At 33.0% G+C, this 17,229-nt stretch overlaps 8 non-coding genes across 8 annotated transcripts; all 8 read right to left on the bottom strand.

Annotated features, from left to right (window-relative positions):
• Positions 1-635: 635 nt before the first annotated feature.
• On the bottom strand, positions 636-708 carry TRNAT-AGU (transfer RNA threonine (anticodon AGU)). Its single transcript has one exon. It is a non-coding gene; the product is annotated as a tRNA-Thr (tRNA).
• Positions 709-1,924: 1,216 nt separating this feature from the next.
• On the bottom strand, positions 1,925-1,996 carry TRNAT-AGU (transfer RNA threonine (anticodon AGU)). The gene has a single exon. It is a non-coding gene; the product is annotated as a tRNA-Thr (tRNA).
• A 1,216-nt stretch (positions 1,997-3,212) lies between these two features.
• TRNAP-AGG (transfer RNA proline (anticodon AGG)) lies at positions 3,213-3,284 on the bottom strand. The gene has a single exon. It is a non-coding gene; the product is annotated as a tRNA-Pro (tRNA).
• Positions 3,285-5,790: 2,506 nt separating this feature from the next.
• On the bottom strand, positions 5,791-5,862 carry TRNAP-AGG (transfer RNA proline (anticodon AGG)). The gene has a single exon. It is a non-coding gene; the product is annotated as a tRNA-Pro (tRNA).
• A 1,215-nt stretch (positions 5,863-7,077) lies between these two features.
• Positions 7,078-7,150, bottom strand: TRNAT-AGU (transfer RNA threonine (anticodon AGU)). The gene has a single exon. It is a non-coding gene; the product is annotated as a tRNA-Thr (tRNA).
• Positions 7,151-9,656: 2,506 nt separating this feature from the next.
• On the bottom strand, positions 9,657-9,728 carry TRNAP-AGG (transfer RNA proline (anticodon AGG)). The gene has a single exon. It is a non-coding gene; the product is annotated as a tRNA-Pro (tRNA).
• Positions 9,729-10,943: 1,215 nt separating this feature from the next.
• Positions 10,944-11,016, bottom strand: TRNAT-AGU (transfer RNA threonine (anticodon AGU)). The gene has a single exon. It is a non-coding gene; the product is annotated as a tRNA-Thr (tRNA).
• Positions 11,017-13,522: 2,506 nt separating this feature from the next.
• Positions 13,523-13,594, bottom strand: TRNAP-AGG (transfer RNA proline (anticodon AGG)). The gene has a single exon. It is a non-coding gene; the product is annotated as a tRNA-Pro (tRNA).
• Positions 13,595-17,229: the final 3,635 nt, after the last annotated feature.

The following is a 17,229-nucleotide window of genomic DNA, read 5'->3' as shown; positions in this document are numbered from 1 at the left end:
TCATCCATAAATAGAAGAAAGGCAATAGGAAAATGATGAAGGCAAGATTCATAAGTATGTACAAATTCTATTGGGAGTATGGCAAAAACAAAACTCAGTTGATGCTATTGACTTAGCCAATTGAGAAAATCAGATATATATAAACCATGAGATGCACCGTAAAAAGAAAGAGAGGGTTCGTCAGGGAATTGAACCAGGGACCTGTCGCGCCCAAAACGAAAATCTTAGAATCATCAAGTAAGCATGTTTTATTTGATATCTTAACCGTTTTAATGTGAAAATTATATTATTTTAAAGCAGTCACTAATGTGTACAAGGAGGAAATATTAGCATAAATAAAATATTTCCTAATAGTCAATAATTTTCTAAGTATACTTGCTTGAAAATTGCTGTGCAAAGTTTTATGATGCCCAGCAGAGTTTTTCTGATGGATAAAACCCAAGACATGTCACATGCTGTGTGCAGATAAGTACTTACAAATAATTTTAGCAGTTTGACAAAAAACAAAATTCAATTGTGCAAATTAGTAAATACAATCTATTTTGAGAGTTTTGAAAAAACAACATTCAGTTGAAATTCTCTCTGGAAATTGACTACAATAAGATAATGGAACCATTTCAAAGAATCTGAAAATTTGAGCTCGTCCGGGATTTGAACCCGGGACCTCTCGCACACTAAGCGAGAATCATACCCCTAGACCAACAAGCCACCTACCTGAAGATTTTTCTTTGGATTTTTCAATTGATTTTTAGAAAATAGCTTTTTGTTTTTAAAACACCATATACATTTATGTAAAAATGAATTTGTAGAATAAATACAATATTTCCTTATGGTCCAGTAGATAGTTTTCTAAGGTATGCATATAGGAAAAGTGCAGGGACAAGATATGTGAGTGCCTACAGAGTTTGGACTTCTCTCATGGACGAAGCTAAAGACTTTTCATATTCAATGTACAAATCATGCTTCCAGACACAGAAGAAAGGCAAAAGAAACCTTGCAATTTCATTTTTGAACTTTTTGTGTTTCAAAGTGAGACTATTCTTTTAAAACATTCAAAGCTATCTAGACAGAAGGGAACCTGCAGTTTTCCTGATATACCACAAGACGGTTGAAATTTTAATAAGTATGCTCTTATTTGTAGAACAACTAAAATGTTTCCGTAAGATTCTATTGATAGTTTTCTATGTGTGCTTATTTGGAAAGTGCAGTGACAAGATATAAAAATGTCTGCAGAGTTTGGACTTGTCTGATCGATAAAACCCAAGACTTGTAAAAAGCTATGTGTAAATCATCCATAAATAGAAGAAAGGCAATAGGAAAATGATGAAGGCAAGATTCATAAGTATGTACAAATTCTATTGGGAGTATGGCAAAAACAAAACTCAGTTGATGCTATTGACTTAGCCAATTGAGAAAATCAGATATATATAAACCATGAGATGCACCGTAAAAAGAAAGAGAGGGCTCGTCAGGGAATTGAACCAGGGACCTGTCGCGCCCAAAACGAAAATCATAGAATCATCAAGTAAGCATGTTTTATTTGATATCTTAACCGTTTTAATGTGAAAATTATATTATTTTAAAGCAGTCACTAATGTGTACAAGGAGGAAATATTAGCATAAATAAAATATTTCCTAATAGTCAATAATTTTCTAAGTATACTTGCTTGAAAATTGCTGTGCAAAGTTTTATGATGCCCAGCAGAGTTTTTCTGATGGATAAAACCCAAGACATGTCACATGCTGTGTGCAGATAAGTACTTACAAATAATTTTAGCAGTTTGACAAAAAACAAAATTCAATTGTGCAAATTAGTAAATACAATCTATTTTGAGAGTTTTGAAAAAACAACATTCAGTTGAAATTCTCTCAGGAAATTGACTACAATAAGATAATGGAACCATTTCAAAGAATCTGAAAATTTGGGCTCGTCCGGGATTTGAACCCGGGACCTCTCGCACACTAAGCGAGAATCATACCCCTAGACCAACGAGCCACCTACCTGAAGATTTTTCTTTGGATTTTTCAATAGATTTTTAGAAAATAGTTTTTGTTTTTAAAACACCATATACATTTATGTAAAAATGAATTTGTAGAATAAATACAATATTTCCTTATGGTCCAGTAGATAGTTTTCTAAGGTATGCATATAGGAAAAGTGCAGGGACAAGATTTGTGAGTGCCTACAGAGTTTGGACTTCTCTCATGGACGAAGCTAAAGACTTGTCATATGCAATGTACAAATCATGCTTCCAGACACAGAAGAAAGGCAAAAGAATACCTTGCAATTTCATTTTTGAACTTTTTGTGTTTCAAAGTGAGACTATTCTTTTAAAACATTCAAAGCTATCTAGACAGAAGGGAACCTGCAGTTTTCATGATATACCACAATACGGTTGAAATTTTAATAAGTATGCTCTTATTTGTAGTACAACTAAAATGTTTCCGTAAGATTCTATTGATAGTTTTCTATGTGTGCTTAATTGGAAAGAGCAGTGACAAGATATAAAAATGGCGACAGAGTTTGGACTTGTCTGATCGATAAAACCCAAGACTTGTAAAAAGCTATGTGTAAATCATCCATAAATAGAAGAAAGGCAATAGGAAAATGATGAAGGCAAGATTCATAAGTATGTACAAATTCTATTGGGAGTATGGCAAAAACAAAACTCAGTTGATGCTATTGACTTAGCCAATTGAGAAAATCAGATATATATAAACCATGAGATGCACCGTAAAAAGAAAGAGAGGGCTCGTCAGGGAATTGAACCAGGGACCTGTCGCGCCCAAAATGAAAATCATAGAATCATCAAGTAAGCATGTTTTATTTGATATCTTAACCGTTTTAATGTGAAAATTATATTATTTTAAAGCAGTCACTAATGTGTACAAGGAGGAAATATTAGCATAAATAAAATATTTCCTAATAGTCAATAATTTTCTAAGTATACTTGCTTGAAAATTGCTGTGCAAAGTTTTATGATGCCCAGCAGAGTTTTTCTGATGGATAAAACCCAAGACATGTCACATGCTGTGTGCAGATAAGTACTTACAAATAATTTTAGCAGTTTGACAAAAAACAAAATTCAATTGTGCAAATTAGTAAATACAATCTATTTTGAGAGTTTTGGAAAAACAACATTCAGTTGAAATTCTCTCTGGAAATTGACTACAATAAGATAATAGAACCATTTCAAAGAATCTGAAAATTTGGGCTCATCCGGGATTTGAACCCGGGACCTCTCGCACCCTAAGCGAGAATCATACCCCTAGACCAACGAGGCACCTACCTGAAGATTTTTCTTTGGATTTTTCAATTGATTTTTAGAAAATAGCTTTTTGTTTTAAAAACACCATATACATTTATGTAAAAATGAATTTGTAGAATAAATACAATATTTCCTTATGGTCCAGTAGATAGTTTTCTAAGGTATGCATATAGGAAAAGTGCAGGGACAAGATTTGTGAGTGCCTACAGAGTTTGGACTTCTCTCATGGACGAAGCTAAAGACTTGACATATGCAATGTACAAATCATGCTTCCAGACACAGAAGAAAGGCAAAAGAATACCTTGCAATTTCATTTTTGAACTTTTTGTGTTTCAAAGTGAGACTATTCTTTTAAAACATTCAAAGCTATCTAGACAGAAGGGAACCTGCAGTTTTCCTGATATACCACAATACGGTTGAAATTTTAATAAGTATGCTCTTATTTGTAGTACAACTAAAATGTTTCCGTAAGATTCTATTGATAGTTTTCTATGTGTGCTTAATTGGAAAGAGCAGTGACAAGATATAAAAATGGCAACAGAGTTTGGACTTGTCTGATCGATAAAACCCAAGACTTGTAAAAAGCTATGTGTAAATCATCCATAAATAGAAGAAAGACAATAGGAAAATGATGAAGGCAAGATTCATAAGTATGTACAAATTCTATTGGGAGTATGGCAAAAACAAAACTCAGTTGATGCTATTGACTTAGCCAATTGAGAAAATCAGATATATGTAAACCATGAGATGCACCGTAAAAAGAAAGAGAGGGCTCGTCAGGGAATTGAACCAGGGACCTGTCGCGCCCAAAACGAAAATCATAGAATCATCAAGTAAGCATGTTTTATTTGATATCTTAACCATTTTAATGTGAAAATTATATTATTTTAAAGCAGTCACTAATGTGTACAAGGAGGAAATATTAGCATAAATAAAATATTTCCTAATAGTCAATAATTTTCTAAGTATACTTGCTTGAAAATTGCTGTGCAAAGTTTTATGATGCCCAGCAGAGTTTTTCTGATGGATAAAACCCAAGACATGTCACATGCTGTGTGCAGATTAGTACTTACAAATAATTTTAGCAGTTTGACAAAAAACAAAATTCAATTGTGCAAATTAGTAAATACAATCTATTTTGAGAGTTTTGGAAAAACAACATTCAGTTGAAATTCTCTCTGGAAATTGACTACAATAAGATAATAGAACCATTTCAAAGAATCTGAAAATTTGGGCTCGTCCGGGATTTGAACGCTGGACCTCTAGCACCCGAAGCAAGAATCATACCCCTTGACCAATGAGCCACCTACCTGAAGATTTTTCTTTGGATTTTTCAATTGATTTTTAGAAAATAGCTTTTTGTTTTAAAAACACCATATACATTTATGTAAAAATTAATTTGTAGAATAAATAAAATATTTCCTTATGGTCCAGTAGACAGTTTTCTAAGGTATGCATATAGGAAAAGTGCAGGGACAAGATTTGTGAGTGCCTACAGAGTTTGGACTTCTCTCATGGATGAAGCTAAAGACTTGTCATATGCCATGTACAAATCATGCTTCCAGACACAGAAGAAAGGCAAAAGAAAACCTTGCAATTTCATTTTTGAACTTTTTGTGTTTCAAAGTGAGACTATTCTTTTAAAACATTCAAAGCTATCTAGACAGAAGGGAACCTGCAGTTTTCCTGATATACCACAATACGGTTGAAATTTTAATAAGTATGGTCTTATTTGTAGTACAACTAAAATGTTTTCGTAAGATTCAATTGATAGTTTTCTATGTGTGCTTATTTGGAAAGTGCAGTGACAAGATATAAAAATGGCGACAGAGTTTGGACTTGTCTGATCGATAAAACCAAAGACTTGTAAAAAGCTATGTGTAAATCATGCATAAATAGAAGAAAGGCAATAGGAAAATGATGAAGGCAAGATTCATAAGTATGTACAAATTCTATTGGGAGTATGGCAAATACAAAACTCAGTTGATGCTATTGACTTAGCCAATTGAGAAAATCAGATATATATAAACCATGAGATGCACCGTAAAAAGAAAGAGAGGGCTCGTCAGGGAATTGAACCAGGGACCTGTCGCGCCCAAAACGAAAATCATAGAATCATCAAGTAAGCATGTTTTATTTGATATCTTAACCAATTTTATGTGAAAATTAAATTATTTTAAAGCAGTCACTAATGTGTACAAGGAGGAAATATTAGCATAAATAAAATATTTCCTAATAGTCAATAATTTTCTAAGTATACTTGCTTGAAAATTGCTGTGCAAAGTTTTATGATGCCCAGCAGAGTTTTTCTGATGGATAAAACCCAAGACATGTCACATGCTGTGTGCAGATAAGTACTTACAAATAATTTTAGCAGTTTGACAAAAAACAAAATTCAATTGTGCAAATTAGTAAATACAATCTATTTTGAGAGTTTTGAAAAAACAACATTCAGTTGAAATCTACTCAGGAAATTGACTACAATAAGATAATAGAACCATTTCAAAGAATCTGAAAATTTGGGCTCGTCCGGGATTTGAACCCGGGACCTCTCGCACCCTAAGCGAGAATCATACCCCTAGACCAACGAGCCACCTACCTGCAGATTTTTCTTTGGATTTTTCAATTGATTTTTAGAAAATTGCTTTTTGTTTTTAAAACACCATATACATTTATGTAAAAATGAATTTGTAGAATAAATACAATATTTCCTTATGGTCCAGTAGATAGTTTTCTAAGGTATGCATATAGGAAAAGTGCAGGGACAAGATATGTGAGTGCCTACAGAGTTTGGACTTCTCTCATGGATGAAGCTAAAGACTTTTCATATTCAATGTACAAATCATGCTTCCAGACACAGAAGAAAGGCAAAAGAAACCTTGCAATTTCATTTTTGAACTTTTTGTGTTTCAAAGTGAGACTATTCTTTTAAAACATTCAAAGCTATCTAGACAGAAGGGAACCTGCAGTTTTCCTGATATACCACAAGACGGTTGAAATTTTAATAAGTATGCTCTTATTTGTAGAACAACTAAAATGTTTCCGTAAGATTCTATTGATAGTTTTCTATGTGTGCTTATTTGGAAAGTGCAGTGACAAGATATAAAAATGTCTGCAGAGTTTGGACTTGTCTGATCGATAAAACCCAAGACTTGTAAAAAGCTATGTGTAAATCATCCATAAATAGAAGAAAGGCAATAGGAAAATGATGAAGGCAAGATTCATAAGTATGTACAAATTCTATTGGGAGTATGGCAAAAACAAAACTCAGTTGATGCTATTGACTTAGCCAATTGAGAAAATCAGATATATATAAACCATGAGATGCACCGTAAAAAGAAAGAGAGGGCTCGTCAGGGAATTGAACCAGGGACCTGTCGCGCCCAAAACGAAAATCATAGAATCATCAAGTAAGCATGTTTTATTTGATATCTTAACCGTTTTAATGTGAAAATTATATTATTTTAAAGCAGTCACTAATGTGTACAAGGAGGAAATATTAGCATAAATAAAATATTTCCTAATAGTCAATAATTTTCTAAGTATACTTGCTTGAAAATTGCTGTGCAAAGTTTTATGATGCCCAGCAGAGTTTTTCTGATGGATAAAACCCAAGACATGTCACATGCTGTGTGCAGATAAGTACTTACAAATAATTTTAGCAGTTTGACAAAAAACAAAATTCAATTGTGCAAATTAGTAAATACAATCTATTTTGAGAGTTTTGAAAAAACAACATTCAGTTGAAATTCTCTCTGGAAATTGACTACAATAAGATAATGGAACCATTTCAAAGAATCTGAAAAGTTGAGCTCGTCCGGGATTTGAACACGGGACCTCTCGCACACTAAGCGAGAATCATACCCCTAGACCAACGAGCCACCTACCTGAAGATTTTTCTTTGGATTTTTCAATAGATTTTTAGAAAATAGCTTTTTGTTTTTAAAACACCATATACATTTATGTAAAAATGAATTTGTAGAATAAATACAATATTTCCTTATGGTCCAGTAGATAGTTTTCTAAGGTATGCATATAGGAAAAGTGCAGGGACAAGATTTGTGGGTGCCTACAGAGTTTGGACTTCTCTCATGGACGAAGCTAAAGACTTGTCATATGCAATGTACAAATCATGCTTCCAGACACAGAAGAAAGGCAAAAGAATACCTTGCAATTTCATTTTTGAACTTTTTGTGTTTCAAAGTGAGACTATTCTTTTAAAACATTCAAAGCTATCTAGACAGAAGGGAACCTGCAGTTTTCCTGATATACCACAATACGGTTGAAATTTTAATAAGTATGCTCTTATTTGTAGTACAACTAAAATGTTTCCGTAAGATTCTATTGATAGTTTTCTATGTGTGCTTAATTGGAAAGAGCAGTGACAAGATATAAAAATGGCAACAGAGTTTGGACTTGTCTGATCGATAAAACCCAAGACTTGTAAAAAGCTATGTGTAAATCATCCATAAATAGAAGAAAGACAATAGGAAAATGATGAAGGCAAGATTCATAAGTATGTACAAATTCTATTGGGAGTATGGCAAAAACAAAACTCAGTTGATGCTATTGACTTAGCCAATTGAGAAAATCAGATATATGTAAACCATGAGATGCACCGTAAAAAGAAAGAGAGGGCTCGTCAGGGAATTGAACCAGGGACCTGTCGCGCCCAAAACGAAAATCATAGAATCATCAAGTAAGCATGTTTTATTTGATATCTTAACCATTTTAATGTGAAAATTATATTATTTTAAAGCAGTCACTAATGTGTACAAGGAGGAAATATTAGCATAAATAAAATATTTCCTAATAGTCAATAATTTTCTAAGTATACTTGCTTGAAAATTGCTGTGCAAAGTTTTATGATGCCCAGCAGAGTTTTTCTGATGGATAAAACCCAAGACATGTCACATGCTGTGTGCAGATTAGTACTTACAAATAATTTTAGCAGTTTGACAAAAAACAAAATTCAATTGTGCAAATTAGTAAATACAATCTATTTTGAGAGTTTTGGAAAAACAACATTCAGTTGAAATTCTCTCTGGAAATTGACTACAATAAGATAATAGAACCATTTCAAAGAATCTGAAAATTTGGGCTCGTCCGGGATTTGAACGCTGGACCTCTAGCACCCGAAGCAAGAATCATACCCCTTGACCAATGAGCCACCTACCTGAAGATTTTTCTTTGGATTTTTCAATTGATTTTTAGAAAATAGCTTTTTGTTTTAAAAACACCATATACATTTATGTAAAAATTAATTTGTAGAATAAATAAAATATTTCCTTATGGTCCAGTAGACAGTTTTCTAAGGTATGCATATAGGAAAAGTGCAGGGACAAGATTTGTGAGTGCCTACAGAGTTTGGACTTCTCTCATGGATGAAGCTAAAGACTTGTCATATGCCATGTACAAATCATGCTTCCAGACACAGAAGAAAGGCAAAAGAAAACCTTGCAATTTCATTTTTGAACTTTTTGTGTTTCAAAGTGAGACTATTCTTTTAAAACATTCAAAGCTATCTAGACAGAAGGGAACCTGCAGTTTTCCTGATATACCACAATACGGTTGAAATTTTAATAAGTATGGTCTTATTTGTAGTACAACTAAAATGTTTTCGTAAGATTCAATTGATAGTTTTCTATGTGTGCTTATTTGGAAAGTGCAGTGACAAGATATAAAAATGGCGACAGAGTTTGGACTTGTCTGATCGATAAAACCAAAGACTTGTAAAAAGCTATGTGTAAATCATGCATAAATAGAAGAAAGGCAATAGGAAAATGATGAAGGCAAGATTCATAAGTATGTACAAATTCTATTGGGAGTATGGCAAATACAAAACTCAGTTGATGCTATTGACTTAGCCAATTGAGAAAATCAGATATATATAAACCATGAGATGCACCGTAAAAAGAAAGAGAGGGCTCGTCAGGGAATTGAACCAGGGACCTGTCGCGCCCAAAACGAAAATCATAGAATCATCAAGTAAGCATGTTTTATTTGATATCTTAACCAATTTTATGTGAAAATTAAATTATTTTAAAGCAGTCACTAATGTGTACAAGGAGGAAATATTAGCATAAATAAAATATTTCCTAATAGTCAATAATTTTCTAAGTATACTTGCTTGAAAATTGCTGTGCAAAGTTTTATGATGCCCAGCAGAGTTTTTCTGATGGATAAAACCCAAGACATGTCACATGCTGTGTGCAGATAAGTACTTACAAATAATTTTAGCAGTTTGACAAAAAACAAAATTCAATTGTGCAAATTAGTAAATACAATCTATTTTGAGAGTTTTGAAAAAACAACATTCAGTTGAAATCTACTCAGGAAATTGACTACAATAAGATAATAGAACCATTTCAAAGAATCTGAAAATTTGGGCTCGTCCGGGATTTGAACCCGGGACCTCTCGCACCCTAAGCGAGAATCATACCCCTAGACCAACGAGCCACCTACCTGCAGATTTTTCTTTGGATTTTTCAATTGATTTTTAGAAAATTGCTTTTTGTTTTTAAAACACCATATACATTTATGTAAAAATGAATTTGTAGAATAAATACAATATTTCCTTATGGTCCAGTAGATAGTTTTCTAAGGTATGCATATAGGAAAAGTGCAGGGACAAGATATGTGAGTGCCTACAGAGTTTGGACTTCTCTCATGGATGAAGCTAAAGACTTTTCATATTCAATGTACAAATCATGCTTCCAGACACAGAAGAAAGGCAAAAGAAACCTTGCAATTTCATTTTTGAACTTTTTGTGTTTCAAAGTGAGACTATTCTTTTAAAACATTCAAAGCTATCTAGACAGAAGGGAACCTGCAGTTTTCCTGATATACCACAAGACGGTTGAAATTTTAATAAGTATGCTCTTATTTGTAGAACAACTAAAATGTTTCCGTAAGATTCTATTGATAGTTTTCTATGTGTGCTTATTTGGAAAGTGCAGTGACAAGATATAAAAATGTCTGCAGAGTTTGGACTTGTCTGATCGATAAAACCCAAGACTTGTAAAAAGCTATGTGTAAATCATCCATAAATAGAAGAAAGGCAATAGGAAAATGATGAAGGCAAGATTCATAAGTATGTACAAATTCTATTGGGAGTATGGCAAAAACAAAACTCAGTTGATGCTATTGACTTAGCCAATTGAGAAAATCAGATATATATAAACCATGAGATGCACCGTAAAAAGAAAGAGAGGGCTCGTCAGGGAATTGAACCAGGGACCTGTCGCGCCCAAAACGAAAATCATAGAATCATCAAGTAAGCATGTTTTATTTGATATCTTAACCGTTTTAATGTGAAAATTATATTATTTTAAAGCAGTCACTAATGTGTACAAGGAGGAAATATTAGCATAAATAAAATATTTCCTAATAGTCAATAATTTTCTAAGTATACTTGCTTGAAAATTGCTGTGCAAAGTTTTATGATGCCCAGCAGAGTTTTTCTGATGGATAAAACCCAAGACATGTCACATGCTGTGTGCAGATAAGTACTTACAAATAATTTTAGCAGTTTGACAAAAAACAAAATTCAATTGTGCAAATTAGTAAATACAATCTATTTTGAGAGTTTTGAAAAAACAACATTCAGTTGAAATTCTCTCTGGAAATTGACTACAATAAGATAATGGAACCATTTCAAAGAATCTGAAAAGTTGAGCTCGTCCGGGATTTGAACACGGGACCTCTCGCACACTAAGCGAGAATCATACCCCTAGACCAACGAGCCACCTACCTGAAGATTTTTCTTTGGATTTTTCAATAGATTTTTAGAAAATAGCTTTTTGTTTTTAAAACACCATATACATTTATGTAAAAATGAATTTGTAGAATAAATACAATATTTCCTTATGGTCCAGTAGATAGTTTTCTAAGGTATGCATATAGGAAAAGTGCAGGGACAAGATTTGTGGGTGCCTACAGAGTTTGGACTTCTCTCATGGACGAAGCTAAAGACTTGTCATATGCAATGTACAAATCATGCTTCCAGACACAGAAGAAAGGCAAAAGAATACCTTGCAATTTCATTTTTGAACTTTTTGTGTTTCAAAGTGAGACTATTCTTTTAAAACATTCAAAGCTATCTAGACAGAAGGGAACCTGCAGTTTTCCTGATATACCACAATACGGTTGAAATTTTAATAAGTATGCTCTTATTTGTAGTACAACTAAAATGTTTCCGTAAGATTCTATTGATAGTTTTCTATGTGTGCTTAATTGGAAAGAGCAGTGACAAGATATAAAAATGGCGACAGAGTTTGGACTTGTCTGATCGATAAAACCCAAGACTTGTAAAAAGCTATGTGTAAATCATCCATAAATAGAAGAAAGGCAATAGGAAAATGATGAAGGCAAGATTCATAAGTATGTACAAATTCTATTGGGAGTATGGCAAAAACAAAACTCAGTTGATGCTATTGACTTAGCCAATTGAGAAAATCAGATATATATAAACCATGAGATGCACCATAAAAAGAAAGAGAGGGCTCGTCAGGGAATTGAACCAGGGACCTGTCGCGCCCAAAACGAAAATCATAGAATCATCAAGTAAGCATGTTTTATTTGATATCTTAACCGTTTTAATGTGAAAATTATATTATTTTAAAGCAGTCACTAATGTGTACAAGGAGGAAATATTAGCATAAATAAAATATTTCCTAATAGTCAATAATTTTCTAAGTATACTTGCTTGAAAATTGCTGTGCAAAGTTTTATGATGCCCAGCAGAGTTTTTCTGATGGATAAAACCCAAGACATGTCACATGCTGTGTGCAGATAAGTACTTACAAATAATTTTAGCAGTTTGACAAAAAACAAAATTCAATTGTGCAAATTAGTAAATACAATCTATTTTGAGAGTTTTGAAAAAACAACATTCAGTTGAAATTCTCTCTGGAAATTGACTACAATAAGATAATGGAACCATTTCAAAGAATCTGAAAAGTTGAGCTCATCCGGGATTTGAACACAGGACCTCTCGCACACTAAGCGAGAATCATACCCCTAGACCAACGAGCCACCTACCTGAAGATTTTTCTTTGGATTTTTCAATAGATTTTTAGAAAATAGCTTTTTATTTTTAAAACACCATATACATTTATGTAAAAATGAATTTGTAGAATAAATACAATATTTCCTTATGGTCCAGTAGATAGTTTTCTAAGGTATGCATATAGGAAAAGTGCAGGGACAAGATTTGTGGGTGCCTACAGAGTTTGGACTTCTCTCATGGACGAAGCTAAAGACTTGTCATATGCAATGTACAAATCATGCTTCCAGACACAGAAGAAAGGCAAAAGAATACCTTGCAATTTCATTTTTGAACTTTTTGTGTTTCAAAGTGAGACTATTCTTTTAAAACATTCAAAGCTATCTAGACAGAAGGGAACCTGCAGTTTTCATGATATACCACAATACGGTTGAAATTTTAATAAGTATGCTCTTATTTGTAGTACAACTAAAATGTTTCCGTAAGATTCTATTGATAGTTTTCTATGTGTGCTTAATTGGAAAGAGCAGTGACAAGATATAAAAATGGCGACAGAGTTTGGACTTGTCTGATCGATAAAACCCAAGACTTGTAAAAAGCTATGTGTAAATCATCCATAAATAGAAGAAAGGCAATAGGAAAATGATGAAGGCAAGATTCATAAGTATGTACAAATTCTATTGGGAGTATGGCAAAAACAAAACTCAGTTGATGCTATTGACTTAGCCAATTGAGAAAATCAGATATATATAAACCATGAGATGCACCGTAAAAAGAAAGAGAGGGCTCGTCAGGGAATTGAACCAGGGACCTGTCGCGCCCAAAACGAAAATCATAGAATCATCAAGTAAGCATGTTTTATTTGATATCTTAACCAATTTTATGTGAAAATTAAATTATTTTAAAGCAGTCACTAATGTGTACAAGGAGGAAATATTAGCATAAATAAAATATTTCCTAATAGTCAATAATTTTCTAAGTATACTTGCTTGAAAATTGCTGTGCAAAGTTTTATGATGCCCAGCAGAGTTTTTCTGATGGATAAAACCCAAGACATGTCACATGCTGTGTGCAGATAAGTACTTACAAATAATTTTAGCAGTTTGACAAAAAACAAAATTCAATTGTGCAAATTAGTAAATACAATCTATTTTGAGAGTTTTGAAAAAACAACATTCAGTTGAAATTCACTCAGGAAATTGACTACAATAAGATAATAGAACCATTTCAAAGAATCTGAAAATTTGGGCTCGTCCGGGATTTGAACCCGGGACCTCTCGCACCCTAAGCGAGAATCATACCCCTAGACCAACGAGCCACCTACCTGCAGATTTTTCTTTGGATTTTTCAATTGATTTTTAGAAAATTGCTTTTTGTTTTTAAAACACCATATACATTTATGTAAAAATGAATTTGTAGAATAAATACAATATTTCCTTATGGTCCAGTAGATAGTTTTCTAAGGTATGCATATAGGAAAAGTGCAGGGACAAGATATGTGAGTGCCTACAGAGTTTGGACTTCTCTCATGGACGAAGCTAAAGACTTTTCATATTCAATGTACAAATCATGCTTCCAGACACAGAAGAAAGGCAAAAGAAACCTTGCAATTTCATTTTTGAACTTTTTGTGTTTCAAAGTGAGACTATTCTTTTAAAACATTCAAAGCTATCTAGACAGAAGGGAACCTGCAGTTTTCCTGATATACCACAAGACGGTTGAAATTTTAATAAGTATGCTCTTATTTGTAGAACAACTAAAATGTTTCCGTAAGATTCTATTGATAGTTTTCTATGTGTGCTTATTTGGAAAGTGCAGTGACAAGATATAAAAATGTCTGCAGAGTTTGGACTTGTCTGATCGATAAAACCCAAGACTTGTAAAAAGCTATGTGTAAATCATCCATAAATAGAAGAAAGGCAATAGGAAAATGATGAAGGCAAGATTCATAAGTATGTACAAATTCTATTGGGAGTATGGCAAAAACAAAACTCAGTTGATGCTATTGACTTAGCCAATTGAGAAAATCAGATATATATAAACCATGAGATGCACCGTAAAAAGAAAGAGAGGGCTCGTCAGGGAATTGAACCAGGGACCTGTCGCGCCCAAAACGAAAATCATAGAATCATCAAGTAAGCATGTTTTATTTGATATCTTAACCGTTTTAATGTGAAAATTATATTATTTTAAAGCAGTCACTAATGTGTACAAGGAGGAAATATTAGCATAAATAAAATATTTCCTAATAGTCAATAATTTTCTAAGTATACTTGCTTGAAAATTGCTGTGCAAAGTTTTATGATGCCCAGCAGAGTTTTTCTGATGGATAAAACCCAAGACATGTCACATGCTGTGTGCAGATAAGTACTTACAAATAATTTTAGCAGTTTGACAAAAAACAAAATTCAATTGTGCAAATTAGTAAATACAATCTATTTTGAGAGTTTTGAAAAAACAACATTCAGTTGAAATTCTCTCTGGAAATTGACTACAATAAGATAATGGAACCATTTCAAAGAATCTGAAAAGTTGAGCTCGTCCGGGATTTGAACACGGGACCTCTTGCACACTAAGCGAGAATCATACCCCTAGATCAACGAGCCACCTACCTGAAGATTTTTCTTTGGATTTTTCAATAGATTTTTAGAAAATAGCTTTTTGTTTTTAAAACACCATATACATTTATGTAAAAATGAATTTGTAGAATAAATACAATATTTCCTTATGGTCCAGTAGATAGTTTTCTAAGGTATGCATATAGGAAAAGTGCAGGGACAAGATTTGTGAGTGCCTACAGAGTTTGGACTTCTCTCATGGACGAAGCTAAAGACTTGTCATATGCAATGTACAAATCATGCTTCCAGACACAGAAGAAAGGCAAAAGAATACCTTGCAATTTCATTTTTGAACTTTTTGTGTTTCAAAGTGAGACTATTCTTTTAAAACATTCAAAGCTATCTAGACAGAAGGGAACCTGCAGTTTTCATGATATACCACAATACGGTTGAAATTTTAATAAGTATGCTCTTATTTGTAGTACAACTAAAATGTTTCCGTAAGATTCTATTGATAGTTTTCTATGTGTGCTTAATTGGAAAGAGCAGTGACAAGATATAAAAATGGCGACAGAGTTTGGACTTGTCTGATCGATAAAACCCAAGACTTGTAAAAAGCTATGTGTAAATCATTCATAAATAGAAGAAAGGCAATAGGAAAATGATGAAGGCAAGATTCATAAGTATGTACAAATTCTATTGGGAGTATGGCAAAAACAAAACTCAGTTGATGCTATTGACTTAGCCAATTGAGAAAATCAGATATATATAAACCATGAGATGCACCGTAAAAAGAAAGAGAGGGCTCGTCAGGGAATTGAACCAGGGACCTGTCGCGCCCAAAACGAAAATCATAGAATCATCAAGTAAGCATGTTTTATTTGATATCTTAACCGTTTTAATGTGAAAATTATATTATTTTAAAGCAGTCACTAATGTGTACAAGGAGGAAATATTAGCATAAATAAAATATTTCCTAATAGTCAATAATTTTCTAAGTATACTTGCTTGAAAATTGCTGTGCAAAGTTTTATGATGCCCAGCAGAGTTTTTCTGATGGATAAAACCCAAGACATGTCACATGCTGTGTGCAGATAAGTACTTACAAATAATTTTAGCAGTTTGACAAAAAACAAAATTCAATTGTGCAAATTAGTAAATACAATCTATTTTGAGAGTTTTGAAAAAACAACATTCAGTTGAAATTCTCTCTGGAAATTGACTACAATAAGATAATGGAACCATTTCAAAGAATCTGAAAAGTTGAGCTCGTCCGGGATTTGAACACGGGACCTCTTGCACACTAAGCGAGAATCATACCCCTAGATCAACGAGCCACCTACCTGAAGATTTTTCTTTGGATTTTTCAATAGATTTTTAGAAAATAGCTTTTTGTTTTTAAAACACCATATACATTTATGTAAAAATGAATTTGTAGAATAAATACAATATTTCCTTATGGTCCAGTAGATAGTTTTCTAAGGTATGCATATAGGAAAAGTGCAGGGACAAGATTTGTGAGTGCCTACAGAGTTTGGACTTCTCTCATGGACGAAGCTAAAGACTTGTCATATGCAATGTACAAATCATGCTTCCAGACACAGAAGAAAGGCAAAAGAATACCTTGCAATTTCATTTTTGAACTTTTTGTGTTTCAAAGTGAGACTATTCTTTTAAAACATTCAAAGCTATCTAGACAGAAGGGAACCTGCAGTTTTCATGATATACCACAATACGGTTGAAATTTTAATAAGTATGCTCTTATTTGTAGTACAACTAAAATGTTTCCGTAAGATTCTATTGATAGTTTTCTATGTGTGCTTAATTGGAAAGAGCAGTGACAAGATATAAAAATGGCGACAGAGTTTGGACTTGTCTGATCGATAAAACCCAAGACTTGTAAAAAGCTATGTGTAAATCATTCATAAATAGAAGAAAGGCAATAGGAAAATGATGAAGGCAAGATTCATAAGTATGTACAAATTCTATTGGGAGTATGGCAAAAACAAAACTCAGTTGATGCTATTGACTTAGCCAATTGAGAAAATCAGATATATATAAACCATGAGATGCACCGTAAAAAGAAAGAGAGGGCTCGTCAGGGAATTGAACCAGGGACCTGTCGCGCCCAAAACGAAAATCATAGAATCATCAAGTAAGCATGTTTTATTTGATATCTTAACCGTTTTAATGTGAAAATTATATTATTTTAAAGCAGTCACTAATGTGTACAAGGAGGAAATATTAGCATAAATAAAATATTTCCTAATAGTCAATAATTTTCTAAGTATACTTGCTTGAAAATTGCTGTGCAAAGTTTTATGATGCCCAGCAGAGTTTTTCTGATGGATAAAACCCAAGACATGTCACATGCTGTGTGCAGAAAAGTACTTAC

Source organism: Taudactylus pleione, unplaced genomic scaffold (assembly GCF_031769625.1).
Source record: "Taudactylus pleione unplaced genomic scaffold, aTauple2 ptg000317l, whole genome shotgun sequence".
Taxonomy (NCBI): Eukaryota; Metazoa; Chordata; class Amphibia; order Anura; family Myobatrachidae; genus Taudactylus; species Taudactylus pleione.
The sequence above is the reverse complement of the archived record's forward strand: the minus strand, read 5'-3'. Positions and strand labels throughout refer to the sequence as shown.